Genomic DNA, 11,185 nt, shown 5'->3' with positions numbered 1-11,185 from the left:
TCTGTGAAGGAAACAGCAGCAGAATGATGCAATCAGTGAGAGTCCTCTGACCTTTTTGTACAAACTTTAACAATCACAGCATAGCTGACAAATGAACACTCATAGACATTCAATGCAGACTACAACAGGAATGGAGTTGTTGCATTTAAACTTATTCCAACACCCCCACTCAACAACTGCTTATCCTGTTAGTCCCATTGCAGTTCTGAATTCTTCAAACTTGGCTCTTGACAATGGCTTTGTCAAAACATCTGCTAACATCTTGTCAGATTCACAGTAAACGAACTTTAGAACTTCACGCTCTACTAAGTCACGCAAGTGATGATGTTTAACATCAATGTGCTTTGTTCTTGCACTTATCCTTTCACTGCTGGCGAGCTTGATACATCCTTGGTTGTCCTCATAGATAACAGTTGGTTCAGCTAGTGGTTTGCCGAATTCTTCCAAAAGTTGCTTCAACCAAATTAACTCTTGACTTGCATGAGCAGCTGATGTATATTCTGCTTCTGTAGAAGACAATGCAACTGACACTTGTTTTCTACTGGACCATGAGATTGAAGTGTGTCCTAACTTGAACAAGTAACCACTTGTTGATCTTCGATCACTTGAGTCTCCAGCCCAATCTGCATCTACATATCCTCTGAGAATTAGATCTCCTGATGCAGAAATCTTTAGACTTAACTCTTGGGTTGCCTTAAGATACTGAAGAAGTCTCTTAATTGCATTCCAATCTCTTTGGCGTGGCTTGCTTACACGTCGGCAGAGAATTCCCACTGTGGCTGAGATATCTGGACGGGTTGTGGTTGCTATGTATAGAAGTGCCCCCACTGCTTGTCTGTAACTGTCATTTGTGGGTAGCAGATCTTCTTCTCCTTCCAATTTTAGGTAAGATGGATCCATTGGAGTTGATATGCCTTTGGCTTCTGACATTCCAAACTGGTTTAGAACTGTGGAGATTTTAGAATTTTGATTAAGAAGAAAACTTCCATCTTCCTCTCTCTGGATTTGGATTCCCAAATAGTATGTCACATCTCCAAGGTCCTTGGTCTCGAAATGCTTGTTCAGAATTTGACCTAGTTTTGAAATTTCTCTCTCTTCTTGATGCGCTATTATTACATCATCCACATATAGAATAACATACATCCAATCTTGTGATACACCTTTTGTATACAAACATGGATCCGCTTGAGACCTTTTAAATCCTTCGTCGATTAACACTTTGTTCATCTTAGTGTTCCATGCTCTTGCTGATTGCTTAAGGCCGTAGAGAGATTTTTGCATTCTGCAAACAAGGTTCTCTTTACCCCTTTTAACATAGCCTTCTGGTTGAGTCATGTACAGCTCTTCTTCAATGTCTCCATGTAGAAAGGCTGTTTTGATGTCAAAATGTCTTACTTTCATCTGCTGAACAGCAGCTATGGATAATAAAGTTCTGAATGTAGTTTGCTTGGCAACTGGAGCAAAAGTAGCATCATAATCTTCACCATATTTTTGTGAATATCCTTTTGCGACCAATCTTGCTTTAAAACGGTGAACATTACCTTCGGAGTCATATTTGTTCTTAAAGACCCACTTACATCCAATTGCTTTCTTGCCTTGAGGTAGCTCTGTGAGCTCCCATGTTTTGAGCTTATGAAGGGATTCCATTTCTTCATCAGCAGCTTTTATCCATTTTTGCTTCTTATGAATAGGCAGTTTTTGCATTTCCTGCCATGACTGTGGCTCTTCTTCTGGAATTGATCTGACCATATAAGAAAGGCGTTTAGCTGGAATTCCTTTATTTGATCTTTCTGATCTTCTGATCTCCTGAGGTTGGCTTGGTTCTTCTGTTTCTTTTTCAGTACTTTCAGAGCATATCCAGACTTCAGTATTTTCTTTGAGATTCTCTTCAATGTCTGGAATCACTGACTGAAATTCTTGTTCCTTAGGTTGAATTATTTGCGTAACCTCATGAAATTTGAGCGATACTGAGTTTTCATCAATCACTACATCTCTGCTGATTGTTACTGTGTTGGTCTGTGGGTGCAGGATTCTGTATCCTTTCTGAGTTTCACTGTACCCCACAAGAACTCCTTCCTTTGCATGAGATTCCCACTTAGAACGTTTTTCTTTGGGAACATGCACAAAAGTTTTGCTTCCGAATATCCTGAGATGCTTCAGGTTGGGCTTCTCACAGTTCCATAGCTCATATGGAGTTTTACTTGTAGCTTTACTTGGCAGTCGATTTTGAAGATAGGTAGCAGTCATGATGGCTTCTCCCCAATATGTTGTAGGTAGGTTTCCATCAAATAGCATACTTCTTCCACTTTCACAAAGAGTTCGGTTCTTTCTCTCTGCTGTGCCATTCTGCTCTGGGTTGTATGGAACGGTTGTCTGGAACACGATTCCATTCTTTTTCAGGATGGTTTGCACTTTACCACTTGTATATTCAGTTCCATTATCTGCTCGCAGTACCTTTGGTATTCTTCCAAATTTGTTAAGAACTGCAGCAAGATATTCTTCAAGTTTCTGTGGAACTTCATCTTTACTTTGAAGTAGGTAAGTAACAGTATATCTGGAATAATCATCAATGAATGTGAGAAAATATCTCTTCTTGCTGGGAGTAAGAACACTCATTGGACCACACACATCTGTATGTATCAAATCCAGTATCTGTGCAGATTTAGTAGTGCTTACTTTAGGAAACGATTTTCTGGACATTTTCCCTTTTAGGCAACTTGTGCACTTCATTGTTTGATTACACTGGTTGATTGCAATACCATTTGCAAGTTGAGCTAGTTTCTTTACTGCTTCTGGATCTCTGTGGCCTAGGCGTCTGTGCCACACATGAATACAGTCCTTATGAAAATCTTGTCTAGCACTGTAAACAGTTTCATTGCATTTCAGCTGATAAAGTTCATCTTTGATTTTTCCTTCGGCAAGGGTATGACCCTTCTTTGAAATGATGCATCTGTCATCCTTAAATGTAACTATATTTCCCTGTTGTGCAAGCTTCTTTACAGATAAAAGGTTACTTTCAAGTTTGGGAACATACAGCACGTCTTTAACTGGGATTTTTCTGACTTGTGCTGAGGATTGAACTTGACAATGGAGATAACCATCTCCTATTCCTTCTGATGTCATATAGTGACCATTAGCTAAAATTACCTTTTCAGACTTGCTTTCATCTAGATTAATGAAGAAATCTTTATCACGTGTCATGTGAGCAGTCGCTCCAGAGTCAATACACCAAACATGGTTTGCATATGGGCTTGTGCTGACCCCAAATGCAGTCGCAATACATGCATCTTCCTTCTTTACAGCTGTTTTAACCTTTTGATGACTGTCCTGCTTTTTAAACTGATTCATTCTTGCTTTCCACACTCTGCAGTCTGCTTTAAGGTGACCAGGCTTTTTACAGACAAAACATTCACGAGTTTCCTTTAAATGACTCTGAGCTTTAGAAAAGTACTGTGTCTTTAATGCTGCTTCTGCTTTGCATATATTATTGCTAATAGTCTCTGACTTTCTCTTGTATTCATCTGCAAGTTTCCCTTTCACATATTCTAGTGTGAGTTCATCATCTGGTCTGGCATCTAATGCAGTCACAAGCGTGTCATAACTTTCTGGAAGACCACTTAATAGTAATGCAGCAACATGAAAATCTTTAATTTCTTCACCAATACCCCTTAGGCGCTCCACAACCTCTAGGGTGTTTCTGATATAGTCCTGCATATGCTGGCCATCACTTAATTTAGACTGATACAGCTTTCTCATAAGATATAGCTTATTGCTGAGATTTGACCTTTCATGCACTTTCTGTAATTCTTCCCACATTTTCTTTGCAGTATCACATTTGCATACATGTACAATCTGGTTATCATCTATGCTGAGGGAAATAGTGCTTTGTGCTTTCTGATCAGTCTCTAGCCAATCACCCGGTACTGGGTCAGGCACAGGCTGTTCAATACATTTCCATGTACCCTCTCTTATAAGTAACATCTTTACCTTGAATTTCCAGGAGCTGTAATTGTGATTTGTGAGACTTGGCACTGTGTACTTCACTGCATTCCTTTCTGTAGACATTCTTGTCTCTTGTACCTTTTTTTTTTTTTTGTTACTGGCCCTTTAAGCTGCGCTGTCCGGTGCTCTGTACACTGCGGTACCTTTGCGTTCCGGTGTCCTTGTATTCCGGGGGTTCCTCTGTGCTGTCTGCGCTTGGCTCGCTGCTTATTCCGGTGACTGGGCTTTTTACCATTTACTTTCCGGTGGCTGGGCCCATAACCTGTTAGCCGGAGTATTACCACAGCAGCGCGTGTTACTTCATATAAGCAGCAGAATCCAACGTAAGGCAAACTGTGTTTAATATATGCAGCTTGAACTGGAACAAAATAAGAAAGCTTTGACAGTAACTACCGATATAATCTAGTCCATGTAACACATGTCTCTCTGTGAAGGAAACAGCAGCAGAATGATGCAATCAGTGAGAGTCCTCTGACCTTTTTGTACAAACTTTAACAATCACAGCATAGCTGACAAATGAACACTCATAGACATTCAATGCAGACTACAACAGGAATGGAGTTGTTGCATTTAAACTTATTCCAACAGGGGAGAATCGGGAACGCAGTCACAGGAGGTGTTTGGTGGTCTGGCGATGATCTGAATCTTATCTCAGGCAGGTTTGGTGGTGCGGAGGCTCTGCTGACAATTTGTAAAAGCCTGGAGCCCCTCGCACTTCCATTGCTATAATGCAATGGCCACTTGGAGGTGGCGCATGTGCAGACAGATCCTGGCAATGAACTCTCATTCTGTGCATGCGCCACCTACAGTGGTCATTTTCAAGGAGGCCACTGCATTTCAGCAAAGAATGTGCAGGGGCTTTAACAAAATGTTGGCAGAGCCCCCACACCACCGAACCTGCTGCAGCTGCCTGGGATTGGAGTCAAATCATCGGACCACTGAACAATCCCTCTTCCCAGCTGTGGGCCGGCAGCACTGCCCGACTCCTGGTAAGTGCATTTGGACTATAAGACGCACCTCCATTTTCTCCCCAAAAAAATGTTGGGGAAAAAAGTAGATCTTATAGTCCAACAAATATTGGCACCATTCACAAATAACAACATAAGTTGTAAAACCAGTTATAGGAAGAAAAGAATAAAAGGCAAAAAAATCATCAACTAAAAGTTGAGAAAGTGACTTTTTAAAAAAAAAAAGAAAAAAAAAAAAAAAACTGCCATTGATTGGATTTTTTTTTTTTTTTTTTTTTTTGGCTAAGATGACACTTTTACTCAGCTGTGGTGCCATGGAGCAGCTGTTCAGATCATTGTCCTGTTTGCTGTTGTGAGTTTAGTTGCTGCAGTTACAAAGTGGTTAACACTTCGGCACAGTGTAACTGAAGACATGGTCCTTGTTTCATGACCCTTGCACTGCGGACCTCTACATGTGTGGGGGTGGGATACAAGGACATTTCAGTAGTGAATATTGCTGCAGATTTTGTTGTGAAAATAAAACTTCTTTGCAAGTTTCTTACGTTCGAGAGATGCATGATTTACTAACTTTGTGATGATGGAATATTTCCTGTAAGACCCCATACTTCACCTGTCTCCTTATCACCATTGCTATTACTGCCATACATGTACAGCGGCCATGAGCGATCACTTTAAAGAGTGCGATCACAGGTTCAAGCCCCCTTGACTGACTAATTAGTAATGGGGGGGGGGGGGGAATTAGATCAATACTATATTGAGAAAATGTCTGACGCATGCCTGATCATTACTGATGGCCTCATTTCTGTTTATTACAATGGTTTAATTCCCTCTTTAATTTCAGGCTCCCGGGTCTTCTGTGTGGTGGTCTGGATACCCTTCACCATAGGCATGGTTGTTATAGGTAAAGCTTTCTCGTGGATTATGAGTAATGACCATATACTGCTGTCATTTCTTACCAAACTCCTCTCGTCTATTCAGGGACCTTGTATATGAATCGGTGCGCAACGGATCCAAAGATTCCCATCTATCTCATGGTGGCCGGCTCGGTATTTTTATTTGGCGTTGCCCTGCTGTTAATTCATAAGGCTTGTCAAAAGCTGATATTTGTCCTGGAAGTGTTCCTGTGCATCTTCTCAGTCTGTTGGTTTGCATTAGGTAAAGTAAAAAACGTGGGTGCGCGTGGGTCCACTGAATTTGAAAATAGATGTTGGAAAGGAGAAGATGAGCATCTTAGAAATTAAGCCAAAGAGTGCTCACGAGTCCAAGTGTAGTCAGTCTCTAGCCTGACAAACTGCTGCAGCTTGAACTGAGCAGTGTCAGACAGCAGCAGGGAGGAGGGTCACTGAGAAGCTGTTTAATAAGGCTAAGTGGACAGGGAATGCGTCAAACTTTTTTTTTTTTTTTTTTTATTTAATACAGCTATTCTAACATGGAACTTCAAAATATTCCATTTTCAGGTCTAAAATGTATCTAGTTTATGGAGAAACTGGGATATTTTCTTTAAATCCATATCAGAATGGCTGTATAATACTCTATGAAAGTTCTAACGCCTTCCCTGTCCATGTAGTCTTAACAGCTTCTCAGTGACCCTCCTCCCTGCTGCAATCTGACACTGCTCACTACACGCTGCGGCGCTTTGTCAGCAGAGACTGAATACACTTGGACTCAGGAGCACTCCCTCTTTGGCTTCATTCTTGAAATGCCCATCTTAATTACAGGATTGTACATCCTTTCTGACATGACTTTTCAAAGTAAATAGACAAGCCTCTTAGATATTAAAGTTTATCTAATAGTATGCAATTTTGCCTGTGAAATCTGGTGACCAATCCATTTTGAATGAAGTCCTCCCCAATATAGGGGGAAAAATTATATACTGTGTGTATTTATGCAATTTGTTACCTGCTAACTTTAATGGACACGGTTTGCCGTGCAGTTGTATGCCACATTATTAGATTTCATTCATAAGAGATGTATTTCCTTCTTTCTAGGAAGCATCTGGGTGTTTACAATTTATAATGACGCTTCCAAGGACTGCCATTATATTCTCTTCAACTTTGCCTTTGGAGCCCTCCTATTTCAATACATCCTATTAGCTTTTATATTGTCATTTTTCTGCGTTTGCTCATCTTGCTTAAGTTTCATGGTAAGTGTCTGTACCACTAGAAATCCTCGATATATCGGCATACTCCTGGACATCGTACACGTGGCAGAGCTGCACTTGCAATGACTCTACTACATTTGTAGGCTTTGTTTGCCGTTGAGTCCCAGACTTATATTAAATTGCATTGGTCTAGTAGGATTATTATCCCGCAAGGGCTCACAATCTACAAGGGATGGGTGAGGATACAGTAGGTGAGGATAGAGCTGGTCATGCAGCGGTTTGGTTGATCGGTGGTTACTGCAGGTTGTAGGCTTGTCGGAAGAGGTAGGTCTTCAGGTTCTTTTTGAAGGTTTCGATGGTAGGCGAGACTCTGATATGTTGTGGTAGAGGGTTCCAGAGTAGGGGGGATACGTGAGAGAAATCTTGGATGCGATTGTGGGAAGAGGAGATAAGAGGAGTAGAGAAGGAGATCTTGTGAGGATCGGAGGTTGCGTGCAGGAAAGTACTGGGAGACCATGTCACAGATGTATGGAGGAGACAGGTTGTGGATGGCTTTGTATGTCATGGTTAGGGTTTTGTACTGGAGTCTCTGGGTAATGGGGAGCCAGTGAAGGGATTGACAGAGGGGAGAGGCAGAGGGAATAGCGGGGGGATAGGTGGATTAGTCAGGCAGCAGAGTTTAGAATAGATTGGAGAGTGTTAGAGGGCAGGCCACAGAGCAGGAGGTTGCAGTAGTCAAGGTGAGAGATGATGAGGGCATGAACTAGGGTTTTTGCAGATTCTTGGTTGAGGAATGAACGGATTCGTGAAATATAGGATTGTAGCTGGTAACGAACCATAGTGCAGACATGAAGGTGAGACGTGTTTGTGCCTTGTTTATCTGGGATTGAGTTATTGATGACCAATCCTTAAGGTGCCATGTAAATCGGAATGAAGTGTACGGACTGGCTGGCAGCTCTCCCGAGTGCAACAGCTGCATGAAGTGGCCATCCTTGGTTCGGTATAGCCGCCGGCCAGTCTGTGTAGTGCAATCTCATCTCGTTTGGATTTATATGGCCATCCAACTGCACCCTTAGGATAGGTCATCAATGTGGGATGGGGGTAGAAGCACTAAATTGGTGCTGTGCCCTTAGACTAGGTCGGCACAGGACAACCCTTTTAATTCTTCAATGTATTTTATTGGTATACTTGTATGCCCAGTTTACTTTATTCTACCGATACCTGTAAGGTTGCTGTAGGATTGGTGTTGTGCACATGTTCTAGACACTAGAATAGGACGATTCACAAAGCGTGGCAGAAGATGTGATGTCAATGTCTCCATCCGATGCAGAAGTGGGCAAAGCTGGAATACCCCTTTAACGTGACACAGAACTATAACTGCACTACACCACAGCTGCACTTCACAAATGTTTTTTTTTTCCAGAAGGCTGAATAAGCTAAGCAGCGCCACACAGGTTCACTGGTTGTGAGTGGAATTGCAGCAACTCCTAATCAAGTTGGGGCTCATTCAAATGACAATTATTAAATGCAAAAAGTCCTCGGTTCATCAATTTCTATCATTAGTTTTATTTCCGTAAAACAGATCTTCGATTTTGAAACTCAAACAGCCACAGACTATCACAGATACATGTTCTGTCTGTGAAATACATGGATGAGAAACTGACATCTGAATGGGCCCTTATTGGATGGGAGTTGCAATAGAAAATATTAGTAAAGGTTTCTGTTCTCACTCTGCAGCCATGTAATATATGGGTTAACCATTACTGCTTATATTTAACTAATTTTTATTTATTTTTATTATTTTTTTAGGCTGCCAAATCTGTCACAAATGTTTAATGCAGAATAAGTACATCTTTCGACGAGAATGTTAAGACACCATAAATTGCCTTTTGATGTTGGATTTGTTTTCTTTTTAATAAAGCATTTTTTTGAAATCTTTTGGCTTTTTACTCCTTGCCCCATATAGTCAACTAAATATTTGTGACGTTGAACCAATTCTAGCGTGACTATGACTTATTTTCTCATTTATAAATATTGAATGGCAAAATGCATTAAAGGCGTAATAAGCTTATGTGCATATATATTTATCAGGGGTATCCTGCCTGCAACCCATCTGAAAAAGCCCAGTGAAAAACAGTTACTGAAAGTGAACAGCAATGTAAAATCGTTGCTGTGCACATGTTACATCTTGTATCACTACTTATAAATACTTCAAGGTTTGGAAACCTTGATTATTGCCACTAAAGATTTTGCTTATTTTATTGTGATGTGAAAATTCCGAGTGTTGCACTTTATCATTAATTTGTTTAAAAAAAAAAAAAAAAAAAAAAAAAAATCAGTTGGTATAGGGAAGATAGTGTGACCTGTCGTGCCAAGATTTTTTTTTTTTTTTTTTTTTTTTTTACAAAGCACCAAACATTTCACGTACAAGAATATGCAAGGAGCTTAACTTGGGTAAATAAGTGTTCATAACCTGAATGATTGTGTAAATCTGATTACTGGCATGTATCAGTTTTCAATTTGAAGAGAGGTGTGTGTGGGTTTTTTTTTTTTTTGTTTGTTTTTTTTTTCTCCGAGTGTTTGTGCAGGAAAATAGAACCTAGTTGCCTGGTGACTTTAATCTTGGCACTTAACCAAAATGAAAAGTAAGATCTCGCCACATAAGAAACAATTAGAACTACACTAACTACAACAATAAATATGTGAAGAGTAATGGTCAGTGTTATCACTGTGCCAAAAAAAAATCTCAATGGTAGAACAGTCTGGCCATCGTATGTCAGCAACATCATCATAATTCTATAAATGGCAGTCAACAAGGTTCATAATTACTATTAATACTCCCTGGCACGGCTGGCTCACAGTAAGGGCTCATGCAGATGTCGGAGTACAGACTGCCCGGGGATCTCCTGACCTGAACTCCCTGGCCTGAATATATATATTTTTATTCTAGGAGGTGGTAACGCTCAGGTTAGGAGACCTGCAGACAGTCTGTGTGCTTGTTGTCCATGCTCGGACTGGGTTTTGTGGATGTCTGCATGATCCTTAAGATGGAGCTTCACTATACTAATGGAATTGTGATGCAGAAGAAATGTTGAGTGACCAGGCTTTATAGAAACATGTACTCACTCCCATTCTGACTTTGATGGTTTTAATAAACGCCTGCTCTTTTTCCGTGGGCATAATACTACTCGGACAACACAGGGTGAGGGTACGACAGAGTGGCAATACTTTACCAAATGACAAACACCTTGAACAGTCCCAGCAAATAACCAAGATGGTGCAAAATTAGAGTCCCACCCTTCAGCTGACTTGCTGGGATTAAAGCAGCCGTGGCTTCCAGGAACATCTACCCCCGATCTGTGACACCCATAGAGAGGAGGGAATGATAAGTTTAGAAAGCTGACAAGCCATTGAGACCTGTGACTGGATGGTCACAACCTGGCTTCTCCGAACATTTCAATGGAGCCAGGTGACCGGTGGGTTCAAACTGACTTCCTCAAACGTATCCATAGTTTCAGTGATGAAGCGATCTGTCTTCTTTCAGCTGGGGCTGTGGTCCCGCAAAAAAGCTGGCATCCTGCAGAATGTCAAAACTGTGTCCCTCGTGATGGAGCCATGATGTTCTGGCTGCTGTCTGTGGTTTTTGCAGAGTGTCTCTGGGTCTCATGTTACAGAAGTATATCCACCTGATATAGTTTACAACTGTTGTCCTTCAAAACATCATCTAGAGGGCAAGAGGAAGGTGTGATGAGAGTAACTTACATTGTTTGCATATTTAATCAATGAATTTGCATAGTTTTTTTTTTTTTTTTACACTCTCGTTTGCAAGTCAATAAGCCACAGGGTCTCGTATAATAATCAATCAACGTATTATCAAACATCTATTCAATTACCCTAGGTCTCTATCCCTCAAAGATTGCAGACAATGAGCTTGAAGCAAACAGCAACTCCAGAGTCCCATTCAGGCTCCTAGAAACAATAGTCTGTTTATTAACCAACCAAAAAAAGACACATACATTTCAGTCAACATAAAGATAACAGTGTATGTCTACTGAATTTGTCTGGATAATGAAGATTAAATGCTGTCGTCACAATTAGTTTTTTTCACATGGGC

General features: G+C 40.7%; 1 long non-coding RNA gene across 1 annotated transcript; it reads right to left on the bottom strand.

Moving 5' to 3' along the window:
- Nucleotides 1-10,274: 10,274 nt before the first annotated feature.
- LOC138649746 (uncharacterized) lies at nt 10,275-11,078 on the bottom strand. Its single transcript, XR_011315354.1, has 2 exons — nt 10,965-11,078; nt 10,275-10,795 (listed from the first exon to the last, which is right to left on the bottom strand). It is a non-coding gene; the product is annotated as an uncharacterized lncRNA (long non-coding RNA).
- Between the last annotated feature and the right edge of the window lie 107 nt (nt 11,079-11,185).

The sequence above is a fragment of the Ranitomeya imitator genome, chromosome 9 (genome assembly GCF_032444005.1).
Source record: "Ranitomeya imitator isolate aRanImi1 chromosome 9, aRanImi1.pri, whole genome shotgun sequence".
Classification (NCBI taxonomy): Eukaryota; Metazoa; Chordata; class Amphibia; order Anura; family Dendrobatidae; genus Ranitomeya; species Ranitomeya imitator.
Note: the sequence above shows the minus strand (reverse complement) of the source record. Positions and strands in the feature narration are given on the sequence as shown.